The following is a 27,797-nucleotide window of genomic DNA, read 5'->3' on the forward strand; positions in this document are numbered from 1 at the left end:
ATGGGGCCAGGTGAGGAAGGGAATCTAGGCAAAGGGAACAGCAAGCACCAGAGCTCTTAGCTGTGAGACCACCAGCGGTAGAGGAAGAGATTTTCCTTGCCTGATGTGTTCATTAGACTGAAATTTCTGGGCCCTTTCAGGGTGCAGTAGCCTTGATCTCTTTCCATTAAACAACTCAGAGGAGTCAGAGAGGGGAGAAGATGCTCCCTCCCTGCTCGTTGGGTTTTCTTTCAACTTTGAGTCCTTGGTAGCTGGTCATAACAGGGGGGGAACCATAATTATGAAGAGGAGAAGGGTTCTCTGATGTTGAAGAACCTGCCCAAGGCCCAGTCCATCTTTATGTAGGTCCTCACGTGACCTTGGATGGCCCCTTAGGCATGACTGTCCCCAGCAGCCTCTGATGGGGCAGGAGGCAGGGCTGGGAGGTGCACTGGGTGGGGCACTCTAACCTACCCTCCCTGCTTTCAGACCCAGTCCGTTGAGGTGTCTGGGCCTCTCTGGAACCCTTGGGAGCCCCCAGCATTGCCAAAGCACCGTCCTGCATCTTGCAGGTGGCCCTACAGTGTGAGAATCGTCATCTGGCTCATGCTGACACATCCTAGTAGCTTTTTTGGTGGTGTACAGGCTTGCTTTTCCTCTAGGACCCAGGAAAACATGATATGCAAATGAATCACCAGGTGACCCAGAATCAAACAGCTGCTCTGGAGTTCTTCTGTGAAGGTAAAAGGAACTGGAGGCCCCAAGAGGTCCACCTCCTTTCTGGGTCAAGGTGGGCAAGTGAGACTGAACCAGAGTTACACTGGGATGCCACCCTGTCTCTGGCTACAGGTGGACCAGGAACCTCAGGCAGAGCTGCCAGTGCCCAGCGAGGCTTTGGGAGGATTTGTGGTGCAGGTGGAGGGTGGGTCATCAGTGCTGAGGTCCTGGCCAGCCCAGCTCATTCATCCAGGAACCCCTTTCCCCTGACTGTTGCTCTTCTCACTGGGATATGCAAATAGCCTCATGGCAGGCCTGGCCTTTCTCTCACCTATGCCAGCTCCAGCCCCAAGGCCTAGCTCAGGTCACATCTCTCTGGTTCAAAAACCCCTTAATATAAACTCCTTGGTCTGGCATCCAAGGCCCTACCCACTACAGTACTAAGTCACCTCTCACCAGTCTTCCATAAACTCCTCCTCCAGCCCAGTGTGTGCCCATCCTTTTTGTCCTCGTCCCCTAAAGCTCTCTCATCTTTGAGCCCTGGATCTTGCCTTTACCGGGTCCAAAGGTCCCCTTGCCGCTGCTGCCCTCCTGACCAGGCCCAGTTCCAGTGCCGTCTCACCTATCAAGTCTTCCTTGTCACCCTCTGCCCTCTGAACCTATGGCCTACAAGATGGAACTTTTTACTAGATTTGTATCGTTAATTATAGGAGTGATACATGCTTGTAAAAACATCCCCACATTATAGAAGCATACACAGTAAAATGACTGTGTCATCCCAACGCTCCTTTCCCTAGAACTCACCCCAGTCAACAGTCAGGCATGCACATGGGTGCCCATTTTACACAACAGGAGAGGGGGCCCTTGAGAACTTTCCATCACCACTTGACATGGCGGTGGCAGGGTGGTGGTGGTGAGGAGCAGAGATGGTGGAAGGCTTCAGAGAGTGGTGACTTGTGTTGACTTTGGAAAACATCACTGGCCTCGAGGTCAGTCTGTGGGACCCCTTGATTTCTTTCAAAGAACAGAGCCCCAGGCAGGCATTTCTAGTTCACAGGAAGATATTCATTCTGTTCACCCAAGAGCCAGAAACTCAAGTTCAAAAGGCAGCCAGGCTGCTTGAGAATCCTCTTGGCCTAGCACAACCCCCACTATAAGCCCGGGCTGAGCTGAGTGGAAAGTCAGGCAGCTTTAATGGCACGGTCACTCGGTCAGATGGAGAGATGCAGAGTTTGAACGCTGGCCTGCCTTTCTCCAACCTGGGCCCTTGCCTGGCCCCTGTAGGTCCAATGTTCTGGCTGGTCAGCCTGGAGCCCTCTACCCATCGTGTGCCCTGATGGCGAAGCAGTGAGTCTCCTTACAGCATGGCTCAGGAGAAGAATCTGCCCAAGGGACTACTCACCCTCCTTAGAGTAGGAACTAGAGGAAGAAGTGGGGCTGTGCTGGCATCTCCTTCTCCAGAGGTTCCAGCCCATGTTTCTAGGCAGTTTGAGCAACAGGGGATAGATGTCTTCCCTAAATAACCCAAGGTACCACATCTCTCCCCCACACTCCAATTCAAATAAATATTTAAGGAAGAGAAGGGACTGCGGTACACCAAGGTGGGAACACCTAACCCCAATTTAGAGATGTCAGGGAAGGCTCCAAGGTATTGGCATATAAACTGACACTTAAAAAATAATCAGGATGTGGCCAGGTGAAGGTGAGAACAGCATTCCACACAGAAGGAACACCACTGGCAAAGGCCTAATAGTGAGAGGGAGCATGACTTTGGAGAAACTGGAAATTCACTGTGGCTGAGCCTAGTGTGTGAGGGGGACATGGAGGGGGTGGGCTTGGAGAGGTCGACTGCTTGGGTGTGCAAACCTCAGGGCTTTGTCCCAGTGGCCAAAGGGAGTCAAGGAAAGGTTTTAAGAAGATAAGTGACATTTCAGACAGATGACTCATAGACCATGAGCTGGAGGTGATAAGTTTGGAGGAAATGAATGCCTTTGGGTGAGCAATAATGGTAGCCTAGACTAGGGTAGGCACAGTGGAAGATGAGAGGAAGTAGAATTCAACACAGCATGTGGGGATGAGGAAGAGGAAGGCGACCCTGGCTTAGGTGTTGAGGATATAGATCACAGATTGACAGTCACATTCAGCAAACAATTATTAACTGGACTGGACTCAGGGTGTAGGGATCTGGAGGTCCCCACACATTTTCATACGTAAAGAATTGAAGGCCAGTGGCCAGTGATAAGCCCCAATCTGGCCATCTAGCCTGCTGACATCAGTGCAGACCTGATTGGGCACCCGAATCTTGATTCGGGCATATCATGTACACACAGAGGCTGCTAGACACCATAATCCTGAAGCAGACACCCCAGGTCCACAGCCGACCACTCTCAGCCAACCCAGTGCTCCCCTGACCTACAAGCCAGATATCCCCAGTCAATCAGCAACACTCAGAAACTTTGTTTTTTGAATACAGAACAGAGATAGTTCATGACCAACCCCATTTCTCCCCCTTCCCCAACCTAGACTCTCTGCTGGAACAGTTTTTTGTTTGGCAGTAAAACTTTTCTACTCAGCACTCAATCTTTGGCCTCTAATCTTAACTCAAGCCAGAGGCCTCCACCAGCCACAGGGCCTGAAGGGGCTTCAACAAAGTTGGATACACCTTATATGTTCTTCGCACAATTCTGATATTCTATACTCTGTGGTCCTTCTTTGAGCTCTCCTGGGCACCTGCAGGTGCAGTGAGCAGCCCAGTCGGGGCTGAGGGTGTTATCTGAGGCCATGAAAAATGGGGGCATTGGGTTGTGGGGTATGGTGGAAGAATACAGGTAGGAATCCCAAACCCTTGGTTATGGTCTCCAGCTCCCCAGGTGACCTTTCCTCTTTGGGCCTGTCCCTCCTGCCCCCAGGCCTTTGCACATGCTGTTCCCTCTGCCTGGAATACTCTTCCCTTCCCCTTTGTCTGTTTGACTCGTCCTTCAGGTCTCTGCTTTCTCAGGGAACACCTTTTTTTAAAAAAATAAATTTATGTTTTTGTTTTATTTATTTTTCGCTGTGTTGGCTCTTTGTTGCTGCGCGGGCTTTCTCTAGTTGCGGTGAGCGGGGGCCACTCTTCGTTGCGGTGCATGGGCTTCTCATCGCGGTGGCTTCTCTTGTTGCGGAGCATGGGCTCTAGGCACGTGGGCTTCAGTAGTTGTGGCACAAGGGCTCAGTAGTTGTGGTTCGTGGGCTCTAGAGCGCAGGCTCAGTAGTTGTAGCGCACGGGCTTAGTTGCTCTGCGGCATCTCACTGACTTCTTGATCCAGGTCCGATTCTTTAGTTAAATATTCCCATAGACTCATGTTCCATTACTTCTTTCCCTTCATTAGGGGTTTTTGTTTATTTGTTTGTTTGCTACCATCTGCCTCCCCCAGCAGACTTCCATGAGAGAGAGGTTCTGTCCTACTCACTGTTGTATCCCCAGGCCCTGGCAAGGGACCTGTCCAGTAGTAGGTACTGAATGAATGCATGAATGAACAGATGGATAGATTTCACTTGGTAAAACAAAAGCTCAATTGGATGAGACCCTTCCCAGCATTGACATAACCTTCTGGGCCTCTATCATTTCATCTCTGAAATAGGAAGAATGTTCCCTGCTGGCTGCTTTACTTCTGTATCTAAAATGACTCCAGTTAGTCTGATAAAGTTTGGGATGCTTTAAAAACAACTGGGATAAAGGTTCCTATTTGGCTCAAGGAGCTTATTTTCTGACCCCTAGTCACATATATATGAACATTGAGAGAGAAATTCAGGCTGTGCCAGAAACCCCAGGGCCCTCTGTCAGAGTTGGAGTTAGACAACCCCTTCCAGAGAAGGATGAGTGGCCAGAAGCCCCAGCCATGCCTCCTAGAGTTAGGGCGGTAAAGGCTCTCCTGTGTTCCCATGGCCCGGCAGGCAGGGTGGATGCGTGTCACAGCTCAGAACTGGGAATGGTGCCCCATCAGGGGCTCAGAGTCTACTCATTTATCCTTCTGTCTGTCTTCAGTGATGGACTGAGTGTAGGAGTTTTTCTGAGGCAGAGCCAGAGGTATAGCTTAGGGCCCAGTGAATCATCTCCCAAGAGTCTAGGCTACACAAGAAGGCTGCCTGTGTCCACCATTGCTTTCACTGCTGCAGGTGGACCTCACCTGCTGAGGTCCAGATCTGCTTATAAGATGCACCAGGATGAGGACACCATCTTTATAATCTTCACAAAGAGATTCTGCCCAGCCATCCTCTCCCTGAGGGCCCATAACTACACATTCCTATTCCCCACAGTCTTGAGGGAACTTGCTCCTCCTGGAAGGGGTAGCTGGCTGGACTGGAAGGATGACCTGGTCAGGGGTTGGAGTGAGACAGAGTCTTGGCCACATCAAAATTTGTGCTAATATCCCTAGCCAGGATAGGGAGTACCAGGTCCTAATAAATCAGTAAGGTTCTTCAAGAGCTGAAAAACCTAAACGAGGAAAAGGAGGAGGCATCTGATTCTGGAGGAGCCTTTTCAGTGGCTTAGGAATGCAATGCCCATTATACAAATGGGTAAACTCCTGCCATGGAGACCTGTCTCTGACGGATACCTGGCAAGAGCCAAAGCTTTCAGTATTTTAAAGAAGGGTAGCCCCTTGCCCCCACTCTTCAATGTGCTAAGTCTGTGCCTTCTCCTTCAGCTCAGACCACCATTCATCCTTACTGCACTGCTGGTTCCTGGTCACCTTGGGACACCCTAGCTGGCCCAGGCCCTCCTTAAACAAACTCACAAGAGTCAATACAATCACTATCAAAATCCCAACAATGTTTTTTTCAGATATAGAAAAATCCATCTTAAAGTTCATATGGAATCTCAAGGGACCCTGAATAGCCAAAACAATCTTGAAAAAGAACAAACTTGGAGGTCTCATATCACCTGATTTCAAAACTTACTTCAAAGCTATAGTAATCAAAAGAGTGTGGCACGCATAGGGACAGACATATAGGCATATAGACAAATGAAATATAATAGAAATATAATACAAGAAATACAAGAAATAAATCCTCACATATATAGTCAAATGGTTTTTGACAAGGGTGCCAAGACAATTTAACGAGGAAAGAACAGTCTTTTCAACAAACAGGGAAAACTGGTTATCTACACGCAAAAGAATGAAGTTGGATCTTTACTTTACACCATACACAAATATTAACTCAAAATGGATCAAAGACCTAAACATAAGAGCTAAACTATAAAACTCTTAAAAGAGAACATACGGGAAAATCTCCATGTCATGTCATTGGATTTGGCAATGATTTCTTGCAAATGACACCAAAAACACAGGCAACAAAAGGAAAAATAGATAAATTGGGCTTCATCAAAGTTAAAAACTTTTGTGCATCAAAGGACAATACCAATAGAGTGAAAAGGAAACCCATGGAATGGGAGAAATATTTGCAAATCATATAAGGGGTTAATTTCCAGAATATATGAAGAACTCCCACAACTCAACAGCAAAAAACAAACAAACAACCGAATTTAAAATTGGACAAAGGACTTGAACAGACACTTCTCCAAAGAAGATAGGCAGATAGGGACTTCCCTGGTGGTGCAGTGGTTAAGAATCCGCCTGCTAATGCAGGGGACATGAGTTCGAGCCCTGGTCCGGGAAGATCCCACATGTCGTGGAGCAACTAAGCCTGTGCGCCACAACTACTGAGCCTGTGCTCTAGAGCCCACGAGCCACAACTACTGAGCCTGTGTACCACAACTACTGAAGCCCGCGCGCCTAGAGCCTGTGCTCCGCAACAAGAGAAGCCACCGCAATGAGAAGCCCGTGCTCCGCAACAAGAGAAGCCACCGCAATGAGAAGCCTGTGCACCGCAACGAGGAGTAGCCCCTGCTCGCTGGAACTAGAGAAAGCCCGTGTGTAGCAACGAAGACCCAACGCAGCCAAATAAATAAATGAATAAATACATAAATAAAATAAAATACAAAATCTAAAAAAAAAAAGAAGATAGGCAGATGGCCAGTAAACACATGAAAAGGTGTTCAACATCACTAATTATTAGGAAATTCAAAATTAAAATCACTATGAGATACTAATTCACACCCATTTGGATGACTACTATTAAAAAACAAAAAAACTAAACTGAACAGAAAATAACATGTGTTGGTGAGGATGTGGAGAAATTGGAACACTTGTGCATTGCCAGTGAGAATGTAAAATGATGCAGCTGCTGTGGGAAATGATATGGCAGTTCTTCAAAAAATTAAAAAGAATTACCATATGATCCAGTGATTTTAGTTCTGGGTATATACCTAAAAGAACTGAAAGTAAGGACTTGAACAGATGTTTGTACACTTGTGTTCACAGCAGCATAATTCACAATAGGCAAAAAGTGGTAATAACTCAAATGTACGTCAGTGGATGAATGGACAAACAAAATGAGGTATATACATAAAATGGAATATTATTCAGCCTTACAAAGGAAGGAAATTCTCATATATACTACACTATCCATGAACTTTGAAGACATTATGCTAGGTGAAATAAACCAGACACAAAAAGACAAATACTGTACGATTCCACTTGTATGAGGTATCTAGAGTAGAGTTCATAGAGACAGAAGGTAGAATGGTCATTGTGGGCTAGGGGGAGAAAGGTATGGGGAATTGTTGTTTAATGGGTACAGAGTTTCATTTTGGGATGATGAAAAAGTCCTGGAGATGGATGGTGATGATTGCTGTACAGCAATGTGGATTTACTTAATGCCACTAAACTATACACTTAAAAATAGTTAAAGTGGTAAATTTTATGTTATATATATTTTACCACAATAAAAAAAGAAAAAGTTGAACGGGAGTAGGCACCTGAATCTGTAAGTGTCCTCTTCTGAGATCTTCCTGATGACCCTAGGAGATAGTGGAAGGGATGGGGGCAAAGGAAGGGGGCTGTCTGTTCCCCACCTCTACTACCAACCTCCGTTTATTTCTGCCTCTCTAACTTGTGGTCATTTCACATGTCTTGTTCTATGTGTGTTGTCTAGATTGTGACTGTCATTCTCAAGTAGGTAGACTCAAGAATAAAGAAATATGACAGCAAGAGGTGACAGGTGTTAGGGGGATAGATTCAGGTTCAGCAGGGATTCTCAGAGCCTTGGAGGGGGTTGGCAGATTGAAAAGTCTTCCTAGTCTTAAAAGAGGAGTAAGTGACAGTTAAGAGGCCAGAGAGATGGGAGAGTCATAGTCAAGCTAGGGGCACACAGAATGAGGCCACTGTAGCTGAGTTCTGTGGTCAAGGTAGCAGGAGATGGGGCTGGAGTCAGATTGGGCAGGACATTTACCCAAGGGGATCATAGCACCCTGGAGGGTTTGTAGTAGGAAAGAGATCCATTTGACTTACATTTTGAGATGCTCACTCTGGCTGTTGGGTGAAGAATGGACAGCAGGGGGCATGGGTAGGAGCAGGCAGACAGTGAGAGGCTGCTGCAGGCATCCAGAAGAGAGGTGGTGGTAGCTTGGCCTGGGTGGTGGTAGTGGAGGTGGAGGGCTATGGACAGATTCTTGAGGTGTTGGGAGGAAGAGATGCCAAGGCCTGTGGCTAGATTGGACATGGGGCTGAGGGGCTTGCTGGCCAGGGGTCTTGGGTGGATAGGTGGATGGTAATACCATTTACTGAGCTCTAACCAGTGGTGGGACAGGTTGAAGGGACAAGTCTGGCACCTGGTTGCTGAGAGATGAGTGGTCAGTTCACCTTTGCTGGTTACACATCACAGCTCTTATATTCAGGAAGTTCTTCGAGTCTAACTCTGACCTTCCAGCTGCAATTGGAGCTCCAGCCATTCCAGGTTGCCCTTGGTTAGTCTGCTCGGTGCTGAGAGGTGGTGGGACTGAGGCATGGGCTAGCGGCCAAGGGCTTGGGTGGCAGGTGTGCCTTTTTCATGACCGCTATTAAGCATATCAACCTGTGGTGCCTGTCAGACTCAGACCTAGGGAGCCCATGCCAAGGTGCGTGGGCTGGAGGACCCGGTACAGGAGCCTCCTGCCCCAAGCACTTCAGGTCCATACATGCCCCTCATCCTGCCTCTGGAGCCCTCTCTCAGATCAGAAGTATCCCCCAGGGCCCTCAAGAAGGGCTCTTCTTCATGATTCCTTCAGAGGTAGAAGGTGGAGAGCAAAACCTCTGATCTTGATGCCAGACACAAACTCCAAGAAATTACTCACCAGAGGGCAAAGCTTCAGAACCGCCGGAAAAGGGCCCTGCCCCACAGTCTGATCAGAATAGCTGGTCAGCAGGGGCTGTGGCACAGGGGGCTTTCAAGGTTGGGGCCAAGGCCCTGACCAGGCACAGCTCCTTCCAGAGCTGGGCTGCCCTTCACCTCATCTTACCAAACTACAGCTGCGACCAGGGAGCCATAGGCAGCAACCCCCTTGGATCTGCCCCCCTAGCTGACCAGTTGGGACCCTCAAAGCCCCCAGACCTACCCGAGACTGACTTGCCATGCGTTTGGGGTCCCATCAGTGGCTTCCTCATCCCGGATCCCTATCGTGCCCTTCCGGAAAGTGTCGATCAGTGCCGCAGCGGCCCCCATCCTGGAAGCCTGCTCCCTGACACCCTCAGGGAAGGGTCCCAGTATGGGCCTCTCATGAGCTTCCCATTCCCAGGAGCTGGGATCAGATGACCAGCCTACTCAGGTTTCCTTCTCCTGTCTACCCACCCACCGCTTAGCTCTCCTGGGCCTGTCACAGCCATGTCTGGTGTTAAGGCCTGCCAAAGGGTAAAGGGACAAGCACTGGGGAGGGAAGAGGTGACCGGGCTTCCACTTGGCTGGGACAGAGCCAGGGAGTTGTCCCAGCAGAGATGACATTTTGGGAGTCATTAAATCTGGAGGAACAGAGGGGATTCACCTGGGTGGTAGCTCCCCCTCTCCTGAGCAGAAGCTTGTATGGTGTAGCCTTGAGAGGCAGGCCTCTAGGGGAGGAGCCCTTTGGCAGGGCGCTCTTTCCCCATGATGCCTCCTGTTCTGTGCTTTCGCAGCTTGAGTGGTGAGGATGCCTTCCTCATGGGAGCAGGGTCTCCAGGATGCTCAGCCCCAGGCCTGGTTCTGCCCTGAAGCCACACAGAAACGCCTGCCCCCGATCCTCCTCCCCACAATCCTGTGAGCTCCCTCAAACCACCCACTCCTGGCTGGGCTCCTAGATTTGCTCCAGAGAGCTGGATGGGGTAGGAGGGGCCTCACTAAGTGTCCAGGGTCCACTTCAGGCAGGGGCTGGGCCTGGCCGTGTGCAGAAGTGTTGTGGGGTGAGGCCGGCCCGGGACCCGCATGAGATGTCAAGAGAGGGGCTGATGGCTAGAGGGGTGGGCCATCGGGGGAGACTCAGCCAGTGTGCTCTCCCAGTAGCCACCTCTGACGGCTCCAAGGGCTGCCCTAAATCCTACTGTCACTTCATCTCCATTCTCAGCCACTGCCAAGAGCCCTGGTCTCTCAAGGGTGAGCCGGTAGGTGAGCTAGCGAAGTCGGGACTGCCCCCTGCCTTCCCGCCACCCTTCTGCCTCAGGTTCTGGGCGTGGGACAGAAGTGCCCATCCCTGCTTGCCATCCTACTCTGTGTGGTAAACAATGTAACCCACATGCCAGGCCCCTTCTGCCCATGAGATTGTGCCCTGTGGCTCTCCTGGGGGCATTAGTGCTCCCCCTACTTCCATGTCCAGACCCTGGCCAGGGTGTGCCCTCCATGCCTAGGGAGCCCTTCAGTGCTTTTCAGGGGTCATGCCATTTGTCTGTCTGTTCCTGGCAGTGCCCTGGGAGAGGAAACCCAAATTCCCTGAGGATAGAAGGTCAGGCAGTCAGGGAGAGACGGAGAAGGGCACATTACCGAGAGGAGTGAGTGGAAAGGTGCAGACCCTCTTCCCCTTGCCCCTTGTTCACCACCCTTGTCTGGCCAGGTGATTCTCCCACTTGCCACCACAGCAATCTCTGGGAGGAAAGAGGCTGAAGTCTCTAGGGTCTCTGGATATTTGGAAAGATGGGGTCAGGGATAGGAGGACTTCTAGAAGTAACCTCCAGAGAACATCCATGACCTAGGATGGAGTCCTCATGGGCCTGTCAGATTGCTCTAAAACTGGATGGGGGGCAGCCTCCATAGGGGCCTGAGGAACCCCCGCCCTCCCAAAGGATCCTGATCTTTGCTAGGTCCTGTAGTGTCAGGCTACTAACCCTGGTACAGCCTCCCACGCTGTTAGATGAGCCCTCAGGGAGTCAAACATCTGGTCTTCAGTGTCACTTTGGCTACTTGCCAGAGCTTCGTGAGCTTCTGCCCCTCTCTGAGAGCCTCAGTTTCTGCATCTGTAAAATCGATATTATCATTCCAAGGGCTCAAAAGAAGTTGGCTTTGTTCCTAAATATCTCCCTTCTCTGCCAGTCGTTCATTCCAAAAGCCCACTCTCCTTATTAGCGAGTTCTGGTTAAGCACTGCTCTAGTCAGATACTCTTGAAAGGTGGTTGGGGGCACAGTGAGTTTCTCATCTTTTGGGGAGGATGCATTTTTCTGATGCCATTGGGCCTTCTAGCCCCTTTCCCCAGTGCTGGCCATGCCCCCATAAATTGAGACCTCTAGGCAGCACCCTTGCCAGCACCCTGTGCTATGCCCAGATGATTCCAATCCAACGGACTGCAGCCTGGGCAAAGATGTCAACACAACATTCCTTTGCTAATGGTAGCCTAAGCTGTCATTGGCCCAAGCAGGACTCTGACACTCAGCCATACCACCCTCTATTTCAACTGACACCTGTTGGCTGAGTCCTTATTTTGCGCCAGGCACCTTGATAGGCTAGGAGGCAGGGAGTGGGCAGAGAGGAAGGTTAGCCATTCCATTGCCCCGACTGGTCCCCAGAGACCAGTGGTATCCTCATACACATGGCATTGAGGTTCCATGCTAGCAAAATCCTCAAGGTGGGGACTTGCCCCTGAGAGCCAGTCAAGGAGGGCAGAGAGGGTTCAGCCAGGTCTCCAGACCCCCTCACACCCTTAATGAGGTGGCAGTGCCATCAGATGTCTGGTCCAGCAGGCTGAACAGAGAGAGCAGTCCTCTCACATTTAAGAGAAAATAGGATGTTGGGTTTACTATCAGGCTCAAAAGCAGGGAGCTGGCAATAAATCAAGAACTGAAAAGCTATGTCAGTGCTTCAAACTAAATTTCCAAGCCTGGGAAACAATCGCGCATTAAAATCCATTGGAAGAAAAAAAACTCTATTAAAATTTCAGGAGAAATGCTTTGCTATAAATTAGATTTTTCTGCCAACCAGGATAATTCAATAATTTCCCCTTGACATTCTTGAGGTTGCTCCTTGGGGGAAATTATGATGCTTTGAAGTTGGGAGCGATTTGTTTCCAAGAAAAGATGAAGAGTTGACTGGGAGTGGAGGTGAGAGGGCAAGGAGGGGACTCTTCTACTAAAGGGGAAGGGGGCCCCCTTTGGGGGCTCTGTGCCACTGGACAGAGATTTTCCAGGATGGCCAGGAGGACTGCAGTGCAGCACTTTGACCAGGGGAATGCCCCAGGCCAGACTTGACTCTGATAGGAGAGTGTGTGTATATGTGTGCAGGGGTATTTGGGGAAGATCTTGGGGTCCTCCAATATCATCTTATAGTTAGGGCAGCCTCAAGTCTTACAGCTTTCCTAAATAACTGTCTAAAACCTTCCTCAACCCTTACGGAACCAGAGCTGGTTTCAGGTGCCCAAGGTCACTTCTTAGTTCTGGGTGCAGGGTAGGCGGAGGTGGCTGCCTGCCTCCCAGTCTTCCTTTCTTCCTTTGCTGTGCAAGATTCAGCACCAGCCAGGAGCCATCCCTCACATCTTATTTATCTCCTGTAATTTGGGGCTTTGATCCTAGCCCCTATCAACCCTTGTCTCTCTGTACAAGGTCCAACACAGCCATGATGCCAGACTGTCTCTGGCATCATTGGCCAAAGCCACTCTGACTGGACAGGACAGCTGGCAGAGGAGGGTGCCAGGCAAGGGGAGGGATCTTGGAGGACTAGGCACAATCAGACAGGCCACTGGGTACCAGCCTCCAAGACAACTGTGGGGAAGGGGCAAGGGACCCAAGTCAGGACTTGGGTAGGACAGGGCTCCAAAGTCAGCCAGTCTGGCTGTGAATTCTGGCTCCTCCACTGGCAAGTGTCTTAACCTCTCTAAGCCTTGATACTGCTATCTGTAAAATGAGATAATACTAGTACCTACCTTATAGATAGAACTAAATGTGACAATGTGTGTGAAGCCCCTAGCACCATGCCTGGCACGCAGAGGTGATACACAGTAGTATCTTTAGGACAGCTCTTCCCACTGCAGGAAACCCATCCCCTGCAGCCCCTGCTCAGGCGCCCTTCTCTCTCCCTTCTCTCCCACCAAAACTTGCCTGTCCTTGCGGACTTACCTCCTCAACCAGAACCACGAAGAATGACGTTTGCCTGTAGAGCTGGGCTGCCCGCTGAGCGCCATCACACAATTGTGCTTGGGAAGACTTTACCTACGGTGGTCACTCATTGTTGCTACCACCTACTCTCCCAGGAAGGTTAGTTGATGTTAAAATACTCTCATTTTGTAGAGGACCTGGGAGGTAAAGTGACACTGTTCAAGGTCACATATCTGGGAGAGGAGGTTGGAGCTGGGACTAGGACCCAGGTCAAACCAGCTCAACCAGAGGCAGTCATTCATCTTAAAATACATCCTTCTTTCCATCCTTCCTTCCTTCCTTTCCTCCTTCCTTTCTCCCATGAATCAGAGCCTCCCAGAGCCCACACAATGGCCACTGGGACAGAGTGGCAAACTGAGGCAGGGATGCATGGGCGTCATCTTCTTTCCAATATTCTCTGAGTCTCCAGAAGGAAGATCATGGAGCACAGCAGAAAGAGGTCAAAGGGGAAGGAAGTGGGAGAGTCTGGGAAAGTTTCCATTTAAGCAGCTGTCAGAACAAGCCATTCACTTGGACACTGCCTGACTCATAGAATAGAGAAATTCGGGGTTTTAAAGGTCATCTCATCCCACCCTCTTTTTGAATCATTTCTTCCTCAGGTGCTTCCCCCCCCCCAGATAACAGGGAGCTCACTACCTTCCAGGGCAGCCCCAGGGTGCTCTTTGTTCCTCCACCCCTTCTGGGGCTCAGACTTGGCTTTCTGTGGCACAGTCCTGGCCCTGACCCCACACAGGTAGGGGCCAGCCAGCAGCTTCTCACTTGGCAAGGTCCCAGGTTTGGGGAGCTAATCTGTGAGCAAGGCAGGGCCTTTCTGGAGACTGCGTCTCTCCAGACGACAGAGCTGGGTGCTGTCAGGGCAGTGTTTCCCGGGGATAGCCCCGTTCCTAGGAGTTTCCCCTCAAAGTGGAGGTCAAAGGGAAACTTAGGGCTGGGAAACTTTGCGGCCACCTGAAACCAGGCTGGGAGTTCAGCAGACACGTAATCAAGACCACTGCAATTGCCTCAAAATGATAAATATTTGAACTGAGTTAGCCCCAGGCCAGGGGATGTCCAGGTTTCTGGTTTTGCCGAGGGAGGCACCCCCCAGGGGACCTGCTAGCACCTGGAGGGGCAGGACATAAGAGACATGGGAGCTGGGAAGGGGCAAGAGGTGTCTGGGGGTTTGGAAACTCTAGCCCTTACCATTCAGTAGCTGTGTGACCTTGAGCAAGTCGCTGGGCGTCTCTGAACCTGATTCCATGTCTCTTAATGGAGGTAATAGTGGCGCCTGCTTCAGAACCCTGATGGAGGTAACAAGACACGATGCCAGCAAAGTGCCTAACACTTAGTGAGCGCTCTGAAAGTGCCAGCCTTTGTTACTATTTGCAGCAGATGGGGAAACCCGTGGGAAATCCGGGCGCCTCTGGGAAGCTGGGGGTGGTGGGACGGAACTTCCCGGAGCCCTGGGGCTGGGCGGGGCGTCCCGGGTTGGGCCCCGCCTCCTGTGTCCCGTTCCTCGGGGCCCGCAGAGCTTCCTTGCAGCCGCCGCAGCTGAGTCACTGCGGCCCGGCCGGCCGTTGGCGTTATCTCAAGACGTGTCTGCCCCTCGAAAGCCCCCGGCCTACCCGCCCGGCTACAGCTAATTTGCACCAAGTCCCTCCGGCAGTCCTGGAAAAACTCCCAGGGTCCCATAGGTTTGGGGTCCTGAGGAAGGAGGGAATCTCCTTCCAGGCTGTCTGGAGGTATCCAGGAAGCCCCTTGCCTAGAAAAGTCTCCCTGTGCCTACAGGCACTGCTCCTTTCTTTCCACCATTAGCTAAACTTTCCTTGGGAGTAAGCATTGTCTTCTGCAGATTTCTCTTTTAAAATGCTCATTCCCACTCAGTGCTTTAAAGGGGAAACCAGAAGACTGGAGAACGGGGCGGATAGACCTTAGGAGCCAAGAAGGGGAGGAGTACTGAGAGGCCGGCCTGGGATTTGGCTGCCGCCTAGGCTCCCTCAGGCCCCGCCTGCCGTCTCCCAGCCCCCTGGACTCTAGGGGAAGTGGTGGGAGGGGGAGGGGGAAACAGAGCTGACAGATTCTGTAAACAGAGCTGGTTTGGGCCTTGGCCAAGGACTGGGTGTCCTGGCCCAGGCTGGGTGTGAGGCCCATCCGCGGCTCTCCAGGACACCCCGCCCTGACCCGCTAACCCCGGAGGTGCCCGGCCCATAGCCAGCTCCAGCCAGGATGTGTCTTGAGTTTGGGGAAGTTGGCCAGTTCCCACGTGGGAAATGTGTCCGAAATGGGGGTAGGGGTTTCCCTCTAAGAACCATCATTGATCGTTCATTCACCAAGTGTCAGATTCAGGCATGGGGACAGCATCTGGTCCCTGCCCAGGGGAGAAGCTGGTACTGGGTTGTCACCCCACCCCCATCTCACCTCCGACCCGCCCTCTGCTCTTCTGCTGCCTGAGGCAGAGTCCCTGTGGGGTAGGAAGTTGAGTGAGGGGGCTCAGGTTCTGAGAACTCTTCAAGACCCAGTCCTGCCCCCTTGGTTTGTTGTCAGGTGTGGTATCCCATTCCCATAACCTCACAAGGGCAACTCAGAACGCAGCAAGGAATGACCTGGAAAGGAGGGAGAGAGGACAGGCATCCAGGGGTACTCAAGGATACTCAAGGTTGGAAGCAATAGCCAGCAGTGGGTATGAGGTGGGAAAAGGGGTCTTTGGGTGTTTAAGGGAACAGGTGGCTCCAGCTGTGGGCTATGCCTTGGAGGAGAAGAACATGCAAGATGTGGAGAGGACTGGTGGCAGGAGAGGAGAGAGGTTGACCAATGAAATCTGTAGGGTGGGCCCCAAATGCCAGTCATAAGTTCTGGACTTTACGGTTAGGGTGATGTGCCCCTGGATGATAGTGGGTGGGGTGGACAAAAAAAGGGTCCCATGGAAAAATATGTTTGGGAAGCACTGCATTCAAAAGACTTAAATACCATTTACTGTAGGCTTTATCAGAGCCTTTCTTTCATATGCTAATTAATAAGCATCTTTGTTCTTCAAGAGGGGGACAGGGTATGCAGAAGGCCCTCTCCCACCATAAGCCCTGCCCCATGGGACTTGGTGCTCTTCTGAAAACATTAGGACCCAAGTGTATCTTACTCGCTGGCTCTGGTCCAGGTGGAATGGATGGCACATGTAGTCACCAAGGAAAACATGGTTTTCCTAGAAACCCAGATTCAATGACCATCTCCTCAAAGGGAGGTCAACCTGTAGAAGCCCAGGCAAAGGGCGATGGTCATAAGAGAAATCTTTATGAATGAGTTTGGCAGATTCACGATTCTGGGTTACAGGCTCCAGGCAATATCCTGTTCCTCATATCAGGTCCCCAGGTTAGCATCAGTGAATCAGGGATACCTGGTCATCGTTAGGGAACCCCATGGCCTATGTAGAGAACATACTGACTTTGAGGTTATAAGCTGCAGCATTAAGGCTGATTGAGGCTGCACTCCAATGTAGTTCCTCCACTAGGACATACCCTGAGTAAGCTTCATATGGCCAAGTGTCTGACTCCATAGAAAGCACAAGAGCAAAGGTAGTCCTTAAAAACTGGGCTTTCTCACTGCTTTAGTGAAGTAGTGACATCCAAGCTATGCTGCTCAGGGACCCCTCTGACAAAGCGTAGCCAACACCAATAAGACCTGCATCCTCACTGGGAGACAGAGTGACCAGAAGAACAGCATAGGGAAGAGACAGCAGACCCTGCATGGGACCTTCCTGGACTATTCCAGAGCATTCCCTGGGGCTCCCAGAAATCCTTGGGGCACCAAGCAGGGGGCCGCAGAAGCCCTGCTTGAGCAGGTGGGAGTTAAGAGTCAGGGATATGTAAGCTGGAACCATGCCTGGGTCCCCTTGTCCTCACAGGCTAGGGAAGCAATGTGTGTGTACCTGCATCCTCCCCATACTTGGAAGCTGCTCCAGTAAACTGTAAGATACAGTATGGTGAGGACATCTTGTGTGTAGTGTGAGAGCATGCTGAGAAGCAAGAGGTCAGTGGGAGCTAGCACCTCCAGGGAAGGGCTCCAAGATGAGGCAGGGTGTGTGGTAAGCCTTTCCAGGTTGCTAAGTTTTAGTGGTATGGAGAAGAGAGGACTGGCCTGGCCTGGCCAGTCCAGCCAGCATCAGGATAGAGGCTGGAGAGGCCCACAGAGTCATCATCACTAACTTCTCTGAGGAACTGGATCTCAGGCTTAGGAATATAATGTGTCTCATGGGGGCCTGCAAACCCCTAAGCCCTCCCCTGCATCAGGCCTCACTCCTGCTCGTCGACAGATGAGCCTCCTGAGTCTTCTCCATGTATTTTCCTTTCTTCCTCGCTCACGTTACTCCCCAGCCTGTCACTTTCCAACACCCCGACATGGCACTGAAATGGCTTTGGCTGGGTGTCACCGGAGTCCTCCTGTCAGATCCACTGAAGTTTTTTTTTTTTTTTTCTAAATTTTATTTATTTATTTATGGCTGTGTTGGGTCTTCTTTGCTGTGCAAGGGCTTTCTCTAGTTGCAGTGAGCGGGGGCTATTCTTCGTCATGGTGCATGGGCTTCTCGTTGCGGTGGCTTCTCTTGTTGTGGAGCACGGGCTCTAGGTGCGCAGGCTTCAGTAGTTGTGGCACTCAGGCTTAATAGTTGCGGCACACAGGCTTAGTTGCTCAGCAGCATGTGGGATCTTCCCAGACTGGGGATCGAACCCGTGTCCCCTGCATTGGCAAGAGGATTCTTAACCACTCACCACCGGGGAAGTCCCAGATCCATTGAAGTTTTAAAAAATAAACAGCTTGCTTGAGATCTAATTCACACACCGTACAATTCACCTATTTAAAGTATACAATTCAGTGGTTTTTAGTGTATTCAGAGTTGTGCAATGATCACCACAATCAATTTCAGAACGCTTCATCACCCTCCTCCTCAAAAAACCATGCCCATTAGGAGTCATTTTACTTTTCCCCTCACGCCCCACTTCTAGACCTAGATAACCACTAATCTACTTTCTGTCTTTATGGATTTGCCTATTCTGGATATTTCATTTAAATGGACTCACACAGTATGTGGCTTCTTTCACTTACATAATGTTTTCAGTGTTCACCCGTGTTGTAGCATGTATTAAAATTTCATTCCTGGGCCTCCCTGGTGGCGCAAGTGGTTGAGAGTCCACCTGCCGATGCAGGGGATACGGGTTCGTGCCCCGGTCTGGGAGGATCCCATATGCCGCGGAGCGGCTGGGCCCGTGAGCCATGGCCGCTGAGCCTGCGCGTCCGGAGCCTGCGCGTCCGGAGCCTGTGCTCCGCAACGGGGGAGGCCACAACAGTCAGAGGCCCGCATACCGCAAAAAAAAAAAAAAAAAAAAAAAAAAAAAAAAAAATTTCATTCCTTTTTATGGCTGGATAATATTCCATTGTATGGATATATTTCATCTGGTTTATCCATTCATCTGTTCATGGCCATTTAGGTTGTTTCTACTTTTTGGATATTATGAATAATGCTGCTATGGAATTCATATACAAGTTTTTTTTTTTCATATACAAGTTTTTGTATGGGCATATATTTTCATTTCCTTGGGTATATTGCTAGGAGTAGAATTGCTAGGTTATATGGTAACTCTATGTATAATGTTTTGAGGACCTGTCATATTGTTTTTCCAAAGCAGCTGCACTGTTTTACGTTCACATCAGCAGTGTGTGAGGGTTCCAATTTCTCCACATCCTTGCCAACATTTATTATTATCTGTCCTTTTTTTTTAATTGAGGTATAGTCGATTTACAGTGTTCTGTTAATTTCTGTACAGCAAAGTGATTCAGTTATACGTATATATACATTATTTTTTTATCTTCTTTTCCATCATGGTTTATCACAGGATATTGAATATAGTTTCCTGTGCTATACAATAGGACTTGTTATTTGTCCATTCTATATATAATAGTTTGCATCTACTAACCCCAAACTTTCACTCCATATGTGTCCTTTTGATTAGAGTCATCCAAGTAATGTGACATAGGATCTCATTGTGGTTTGATTTGCTTTTCCCTGATGGCTAATGATGTTGAATGTTTTTTTCATGTGCTTATTGGCCGTTTGCACTCTGTGTTCTTTGAAGACATGTATATTCAGATCCTTTGCCCATTTTGTTAAACTGAGTATTTGTCTTTCTATTATTGAGTTGTAAGAGTCCTTTATATATTCTAGATACAAGTCTCTTGTCAGATACATGATTTGTAAAAATTTTCTACCATCATCTGGGGTGTTCTTTTTACTTTCTTGATGATGCTCTCTGCAGCACAAATTTTTTTATTTTGATGAAGTCCAGTTTATCTCTTTCTTCTTTGGTTGCTTGTGCTTTTGATTTCATAGCTAAGAAGCCATTGCCTAATCCAAGTAATAAATATTTATTCCTATGTCTTCTTTTAAGAGTTTTACCTGTTACATTTAAGTCTTTGATCTGTTTTGAGTTAATTTTTCCATATGGTGTGAGGTAGGGATCCAACTTCATTCTGCATGTGAGTATTCAGTTGTGCCAGCACTATTTGTTGAAGACTGTTCTTCCCCTGTTGAACTGTCTTGATACCCTTGTCAAAAATCAGTTGACCTTAGGAATTCCCTGGTGGTCCTGTGGTTAGGACTCTGTGCTTTTGCTGCTGACGACCCAGGTTCAATCCCTGGTTGGGGAACTAAGGTCCTGCAAGCCGTGTGGTGTGGCCAAAAAAAAAAAAAAAAAATCAGTTGACCTTAAATGTAAGAGTTTATTTCTGAATTTTCAGTTCTATTCTGTTGATCTGTATGTCTCATCCTTATGCCAGTATCACACAGTCTTGATTACTGTAGCTTTGTAATAAGTTTTGAAAGCAGGATGTGTTAGTCCTCCTTTTTTGTTCCCCCAGCTTGTTTTGGTTGTTCTTGCTCCATTGTGTTGCCACATGAATTTTAGGATCAGCTTGTCAGTTTCTGCAAAGAAGCCCATTGGAATTTGATGGGGATTGCATTCAATCTATAGATTACCATCTCAACAACATTAAGACTTCTGATCCATGGACATGGGATGTCTTTCCATTTATTTAGATCTTTAATTTCTTTTAAAAATGCTTTGTACTTTTCAGTATACATCTTACACTTCCTTGGTTAAATTTATTCCTAAGTATTTTATTCTTTGTGAATTGTTTTCTTAATTCATTTTTGGATTATGTTGCTAGTATAGAGAAATACAATGGGTTTTTGTATATTGATCTTTTTTTTAAGATAATATTTTCTAAATATTTATTTATTTAGGCTGCGCCGGGTCTTAGTTGTGGCATGCGGACTTCTTAGTTGCAGCATGCATGCAGGATCTAATTCCCCAACCAGGGACTGAACCCGGGCCCCTGCATTGGGAGCATGGAGTCTTACCCACTGGACCACCAGGGAAGTCCCTGTTATTAATCTTATATCCTGAAAAGTTGCTGACCTTATTTATTAGTTCTAATAGATGTTTAGTGGATTCCTTAGGATTTTCTATATACAAGATTGTGTCATCTGTGAATAAAGATGGTTTTACTTCTTTCTGGTCCAGCAGCCTTTTATTTCTTTTTCTTGCCTAATTGCCCTGACTAGAAATTCCATTACAGTGTTGAATAGAAGTGATGAGAGTGGACATTCTTGTCTTATTTCTGATCTTCAGGGGAAAGCATTCAGCATCTCCTCATTAAATAGGATATTAGGGTTTTTTGTAGATGTTCTTTATCAGGCTGAGGAAGTTCCTGTCTATTCCTAGTTTGTTGAGTGTTTTTAGCATAAAGGGCTCTTGAATTTTGTCAGAAGTTGTTGAGATTATCATGTGGTTTTTGTCCTTTATTCTATTGCTATAATATATACATTAATTGATTTTCAGATGTTAAACCAACCTGTGCTCCTGAAATAATCACATTTGGTCATGGTTTATAAAACTTTTTATATGATATTGGATTTGGTTTTCTAGTATTTGTTGAGGACTTTTATATCTATATTCATTAAATATATTGGTCTATAGTTTTCTGGTTTTGATACCAGAGTAATACTGACCTCATAGAATGAGTTGGGAAGTGTTCCCTCATGTTTATATTTTTTAATGACTTGGTTTTCATATTGCAAAAATAAGAAAATACAGAAAAGTACAACTAAAATTAAAGTTAGTTATAATCCCACTAAGTAGAGGTAACCACTGTTAATATTTAAGTGCATTTCCTTCCCATTTTTCCTACGCTTATACATGTTAAAATACAAAATTGGCATCATGCTCTATATGGAGTTTGGTATGCTGTTTTGCTTTTTTTTTTTTTTTAATGTTAAACTTACATTTGTGGGGACTACCCTAGTGGTGCAGTGGTTAAGAATCCGCCTGCCAATGCAGGGGACACGGGTTCCAGCCCTGGTCTGGGAAGATCCCACATGCCATGGAGCAACTAAGCCCATGCGCCACAACTACTGAGCCTGTGCTCTAGAGCCCGCGAGCTACAACTACTGAGCCCATGTGCCACAACTACTGAAGCTTACGTGCCTAGAGCCTGTGCTCCACAACAAGAGAAGCCACCACAATGAGAAGCCCATGTACCGCCATGAAGAGTAGCCCCTGCTCACCACAACTGGAGAAAGCCTGCATGCAGCAACAAAGACCCAGTGCAGCCAAAAATGAATAAATAAATAAGTAAATTTATTTTTTTTAAATTACATTTTTTTGTGTGGTCCAGTAGATAAGACTGGTGGTCCAGTAGATAAGACTGGTGGTGGTCCAGTAGATAAGACTCCATGCTCCCAGTGTAGGGGCCTGGGTTTGATCCCTGGTCAGGGAACTAAACCCTGCATGCATGCCACGACTAAGAAATCCACATGCCGCAACTAAAGATCCCACACGCCACAACTGAGACCCGGCACAGCCAAAATAAATAAATAAATAAAATAAAATAAAGTAACATTTGTGAGCTACAGTGGAATATTATTCACCCATAAAAAGGAATGACATACTGATACATTCTGCAACATAGATGAACCTTAAAGACATCATGCTTGGGCTTCCCTGGTGGCGCAGTGGTTGAGGGTCCGCCTGCCAATGCAGGGGACACGGGTTCGTGCCCCGGTCCGGGAGGATCCCACGTGCCGCGGAGTGGCTGGGCCCGTGAGCCATGGCCGCTGAGCCTGCGCGTCCGGAGCCTGTGATCCGCAATGGGAGAGGCCACAACAGTGAGAGGCCCGCATATCGCAAAAAAAAAAAAAAGACATCATACTAAGTGAAAAACCAAACCCAAAACGTCATATATTGTATGATTCCATTTATAGGAAATGTCCATAAACTAAGGTAAATCCGTAGAAACAATGCAGATTGGTGGTTGCCAGGGGCTAGAGAGTGTATGTGTTTGGGAGGTGGGGGGAATGTGGAATGGAGAGTATGGAATGCTTAGTGAGTACAGGGTTTCTTTTTCGGGTGAGGCTAATGTTTAGAACTATTTAGAGGTGGTGGTTGCACAACATTGTGAATATACTAAATACCACTGAATGGTTCATTTTAAAATGGTTATCTTCGGGCTTCCCTGGTGGCGCAGTGGTTGAGAGTCTGCCTGCCGATGCAGGGGACACGGGTTCGTGCCCCGGTCTGGGAGGATCCCACATGCCGTGGAGCAGCTGGGCCCGTGAGCCATGGCCACTGAGCCTGCGCGTCCGGAGCCTGTGCTCCGCAACGGGAGAGGCCACAGCAGTGAGAGGCCCGTGTACCGCAAAAAAAAAAAAAAAAAAAAAAAAATGGTTATATTCATGTCATGTGAATTTGACCCCAATAAGAAAAATTACATTTGTGAGCATTAGTATATGTGATTTAAAGCTATTTAAAAGTGTGATTCTAAAATATTTTATTAGACTTTTAAAATTAAAATATGTACATATTTTGTTGTTATGAAGTAAAGTAATAGTTAAGGTTTATGTGGAAATCCCAGAATCCCATAATGATTTCTCAGCAGCTACAAATATTTCATTAGAGATATACTTTGTTTTATTGTATATCTAAGTCATCTAAAATTATTATTATATTATGCTATAATGAATATCCTTAAAATTGTTTCTTAGAAGTGAGTTATTATTTCCTAAGTTACTATTTCCTAAATGAGTTGTCATTTACTTAGGATTGATTTCTAGAAGTGAGTGTTTGGGTCAAAAGGGAGGAATCAACATGTGTAAGATTCTTCAAGTTCACTGCCAATTTTTTTACACAGCTTCAGCAATTATATTTTAAATAAATCTTTGCCAGAAAAGGCAAAAATATAAAGTTTTATAAGATAGTATAGGAGAATATCTTCACAATTTCAGGAGAGAGAAGATTTTATTAAGCTAGACACACTCAAAAAATCATAAAATTAATACATAAATTGAATTATTCTCAAATTAAAATTTCCTGTTCATTAAAATATTACAAGAGTTAACTGGCAAGATACAGAGTCCGAGAAAATATCTGCAAAACATATAATTAGTAAATGGCTGTATCCGGAGTATATAAAGAACTTCTATAAATTCATAAGAAAAACAACTGAGTAATAGCAAAAGTACTATGTATAAAAATTTTTGAGTATACCTAAGGTAGTATTTAGAGGAAAATCTATAGCATTAAGTGTATATATTTGAAAAGAATTGTTGAAAATATGAGCCAAGGATGCATTTCAGGAAGTTATATTCAAAGTAGAAGAATGAAATAATAAACATAAGAGAAGAAATTAATGAAATAAAAACCAAACATACAATAAAATTTTTAATATTAAAATTTATTTTTCAAAAAAATAAGGAAATTGGGCCTCCCTGGTGGCGCAGTGGTTAAGAGTCCGCCTGCCGATGCAGGGGATACGGGTTCGTGCCCCGGTCTGGGAGGATCCCGTATGCCGCGGAGCGGCTGGGCCCGTGAGCCATGGCCGCTGGGCCTGCGCATCCGGAGCCTGTGCTCCGCAACGGGAGAGGCCACAACAGTGAGAGGCCCGCATACCGCAAAAAAAAAAAAAAAAAAAAAATAAGGAAATTGAAATAACTCTATTATGAAGAAAAAAAGAAAATAAAGAAAAAAGAGAGAATAAATAAATAATAGTAAGAATGAAGAAGGGGATATTACTAGAGATCAATACACATTTAGAAGATACTAAGAAGATATTAAGAACAACAATGCCAATAAATGTAAAAAATTCAAGTGAAATGGAAAAATCCCTAGAAATAATAATTTATCCAAGGTGGCTCATGAAGAAATGGAAAATCTGAATAGTCTCATAAATATTAAAGAAATTGAATCAGTATTTATCTATCTATTTATTTATTTATTTATTTATTTTATTATTTTTTTTTTTTCAGGCTCCGATGCGCAGGCTCAGCGGCCATGGCTCACAGGCCCAGCCGCATGTGGGATCTTCCCGGACCGGGGCACGAACCCATGTCCCCTGCATCGGCAGGCGGACTCTCAATCACTGCGCCACCAGGGAAGCCCTCTATTTATTTTTTTAAAGTGAAGTATAGTTGATGCACAATATTACATAAGTTACACAAATCACAATTTTTAAAGGTTATATTCCATTTATAGTTACTACAAAATATTGACTATATTCCTTGCATTGTACAATATATCCTTGTAGCTTATTTATTTTATGCATAATACTTTGTACCTCTTAATCCCCTACTCCTATATTGCCCCTCCCCCCTTTCCCTCTTCCCACTGGTAACCACTAGTTTATTCTCTATATCTGTGTGTTTCTTTTTTGTTATATTCACTAGCTTGTTTTATTTTTTTAGATTCCACATATCAGAGATATCATACAGTATTGGTCTTTCTCTGTCTGACATTTCACTTAGCATAATATCCTCTAAGTCCATCCATGTTATTGCAAATGGCAAAATTTAATTCCTTTTTTATGACTGAGTGGTATTTCACTGGGTGTATATGTGTACATATACATGTATATGTAAATATGTACATATCTCACATCTTCTTTATACATTCTTCTGTTGATGGACATTTAGGTTGCTACCATATCTTGGCAATTGTAGTTAATGCTGCTATGAACGTTGAGGTGCATATATCTTTTTGATTTAGTGTTTTTGTTTTTTATGTATATATACCCAGGAGTGGAATTGCCGAGTCATATGGTAGTTCTATTTTTAGTTTTTTGAGAAACCTCCATACTGTTTTACAAAGTGGCTGCACTAATTTGCATCCCCACCAACAGTGTAGGAGGATTCCCTTTTCTCCATATCCTCACCAACATTGTTATTTGTGTTCTTTTTGATGATAGCCATTCTGACAGGTGTGAGGTGATATCTCATTGTGGTTTTGATTTGCATTTCTCTGATGATTAATGATGTTGAGCATCTTTTCATGCGCAGGTTGGCCATCTGCATATCTTGTTTGGAAAAATGTCTATTCGGGTCTTCTGCCCATTTTTTAATCAAGTTGTTTGTTTTTTGGATGTTGAGTTGTATGAACTGTTTATATATTTTGGATATCAACACCTTATCAGTCATATCATTTGCAAATATTTTCTCCCATTCAGTAGGCTGTCTTTTTGTTTTATTGATGGTTTCCTTTGCTATGCAAAAGCTTTTCAGTTTAACTAGGTTCCATTGGTTTATTTTTGCTTTTATTGTCTTTGCTTTAGGAGACTGATCCAAAAAAATATTGCTATGATTTATGTCAAAGAGTGTTCTGCCTATGTTTTCTCCTAGGAGTTTTATGGTTTCTGGCCTAACATTTAGGTCTTTAATCCATTTTGAGTTTATTTTTGTATATGGTATTAGAGAATGTTCTAATTTCATAGTTTTACATGTAGATGTCCAGTTTCCCCAGCATCACTTATTGAACAGACTGTCTTTTCTCCATTGTATATTCTGGCATCCTGTGTCATAGATTGTCTGACCATAAGTACATGGGTTTATTTCTAGGCTCTCTATTCTGCTTCACTGATCTGTGTGTCTGTTTTTGTGCCAGTACCATACTGTTTGATTACTGTAGCTTTGTAGTATAGTCTGAAGTCAGGGAGCATGATTCCTCCATCTCTGTTCTTCTTTCTCAAGATTGTTTTGGCTGCTCAGGGTCTTTTGCATTTCCATACAAATTTTAAATTATTTGTTCTAGTTCTGTGAAAAATGCCCTTGGTATTTTGATAGGGATTGCACTGAATCTGTAGATTGCCCTGGTTATTATGGTCACTTTAACAATATTAATTCTTCCAGTCCATGAACACAGCTGTCTTTCCATCTGTTTGTGTCATCTTCAATTTCTTTCATCAGTATCTTATAGTTTTCCAAGTACAGGGCTTTTACCTCCTTATGTAGGTTTATTCCTAGATATTTTATTGAATCAGTAATTTAAAATCTTCCCACAAAGAAAACTTCAAATCCAGATAGGTTTACCTGTGAATTATAGTGAACATTCACAGAAAATAAAATTTCATTCATACACAAACTATTCTAGAAGTTTAGAAGTTTCTACTCCCAGAAAACCAAAGCTATCCTTCTCACCTCATTTCATGGAATTAATATGACCCTAACCCCCAAATCTGACAGGATCAATATAGGAAAATTAAAGCCCGATCTCACTTATGAACACAGATATAAAAAATGCTAACCAAAGTATTATTAAACAAAATTTAGGATCATACGAAAAGTGTTATTTAAAAAATTTAGGAGCATCAAGCTTAGTGAGGCCTGGTAGGGCTTAGAGGCCTGGCTGGCAGCAGCCGGGGAACCTGAGGCCAGGGAGTCGTGCACAGGCCCTACTGGGCTGGGCCGTAAGCTGGCCACAGCCTCGGCAGCTGCAGCAGCTGCAGCGAGGCCTTCCGGATGCCGGTTGGGGCTCTTCAGAGCAGAGCGGAGGCTGCGCCTGGGCTGCGGGCGGGGTAGAAGGCCAGTGGACCGCTCCCTTGTGCGCGGTGGATGCAGCCACGGTGATTCATGCCCTAGAGGAAGAGAGCTTCGTGCTGTCCATCTCTTCGCCTCTGATGCAGAATTTGATGCTGTGGTTGGATATTTAGAGGACATTATCATGGATGATGAGTTCCAGTTATTACAGAGGAATTTCATGGACAAGTACTACCAGGAGTTTGAAGACACAAGAGAATAAGCTCACCTACACACCTATTTTTATAGAATCTATTTCTTTGGTAGAAAACTATATAGAAGAATAGCTGTTGGAACAAATTCCTGGATTTAATATGGCAGCTTTCATTACAACTTTACAGCACCATAGATGAAGTGACCGGTGATATTTTCAACATCCTGCTCACGTTTACGGATCTTCTGGCTTTTAAAGAAATGTTTCTGGACTATTGAGCAGAAAAAGAAGGCCGGGGACTGGACTTAAGCAGTGGTTTAGTGGTGACTTCATTGTGCAAATCATCTTCTATGCCAGCTTCCCAGAACAATCTCTGGTCCTAGGTCCCACCTCCAGGTAATGGGATCTTTCTAGATATCACCAGCCCAATAGACTGGGAGAGGCTTTGGCTAATGATGTCAGAAGAATACATCTTGGAAAGACTGACTCTGTTCTGCAACTCTTCGTTAATGTTAAGTATTGATGGGTCAGAAGAAAATTAGCTGACTTTCCTGGGACACGTTCTTGTCCTCAGTAACCCTAGTACTCCTCCCCGAGTAGACACCTCTCTCAGGAGCTTCTGAG

General features: G+C 46.3%; 1 pseudogene; it reads left to right on the forward strand.

Annotated features, from left to right (window-relative positions):
- Positions 1-27,797, forward strand: LOC132486838 (uncharacterized; annotated as a pseudogene).

The sequence above is a fragment of the Mesoplodon densirostris genome, chromosome 3 (genome assembly GCF_025265405.1).
Source record: "Mesoplodon densirostris isolate mMesDen1 chromosome 3, mMesDen1 primary haplotype, whole genome shotgun sequence".
NCBI lineage: Eukaryota > Metazoa > Chordata > Mammalia > Artiodactyla > Ziphiidae > Mesoplodon > Mesoplodon densirostris.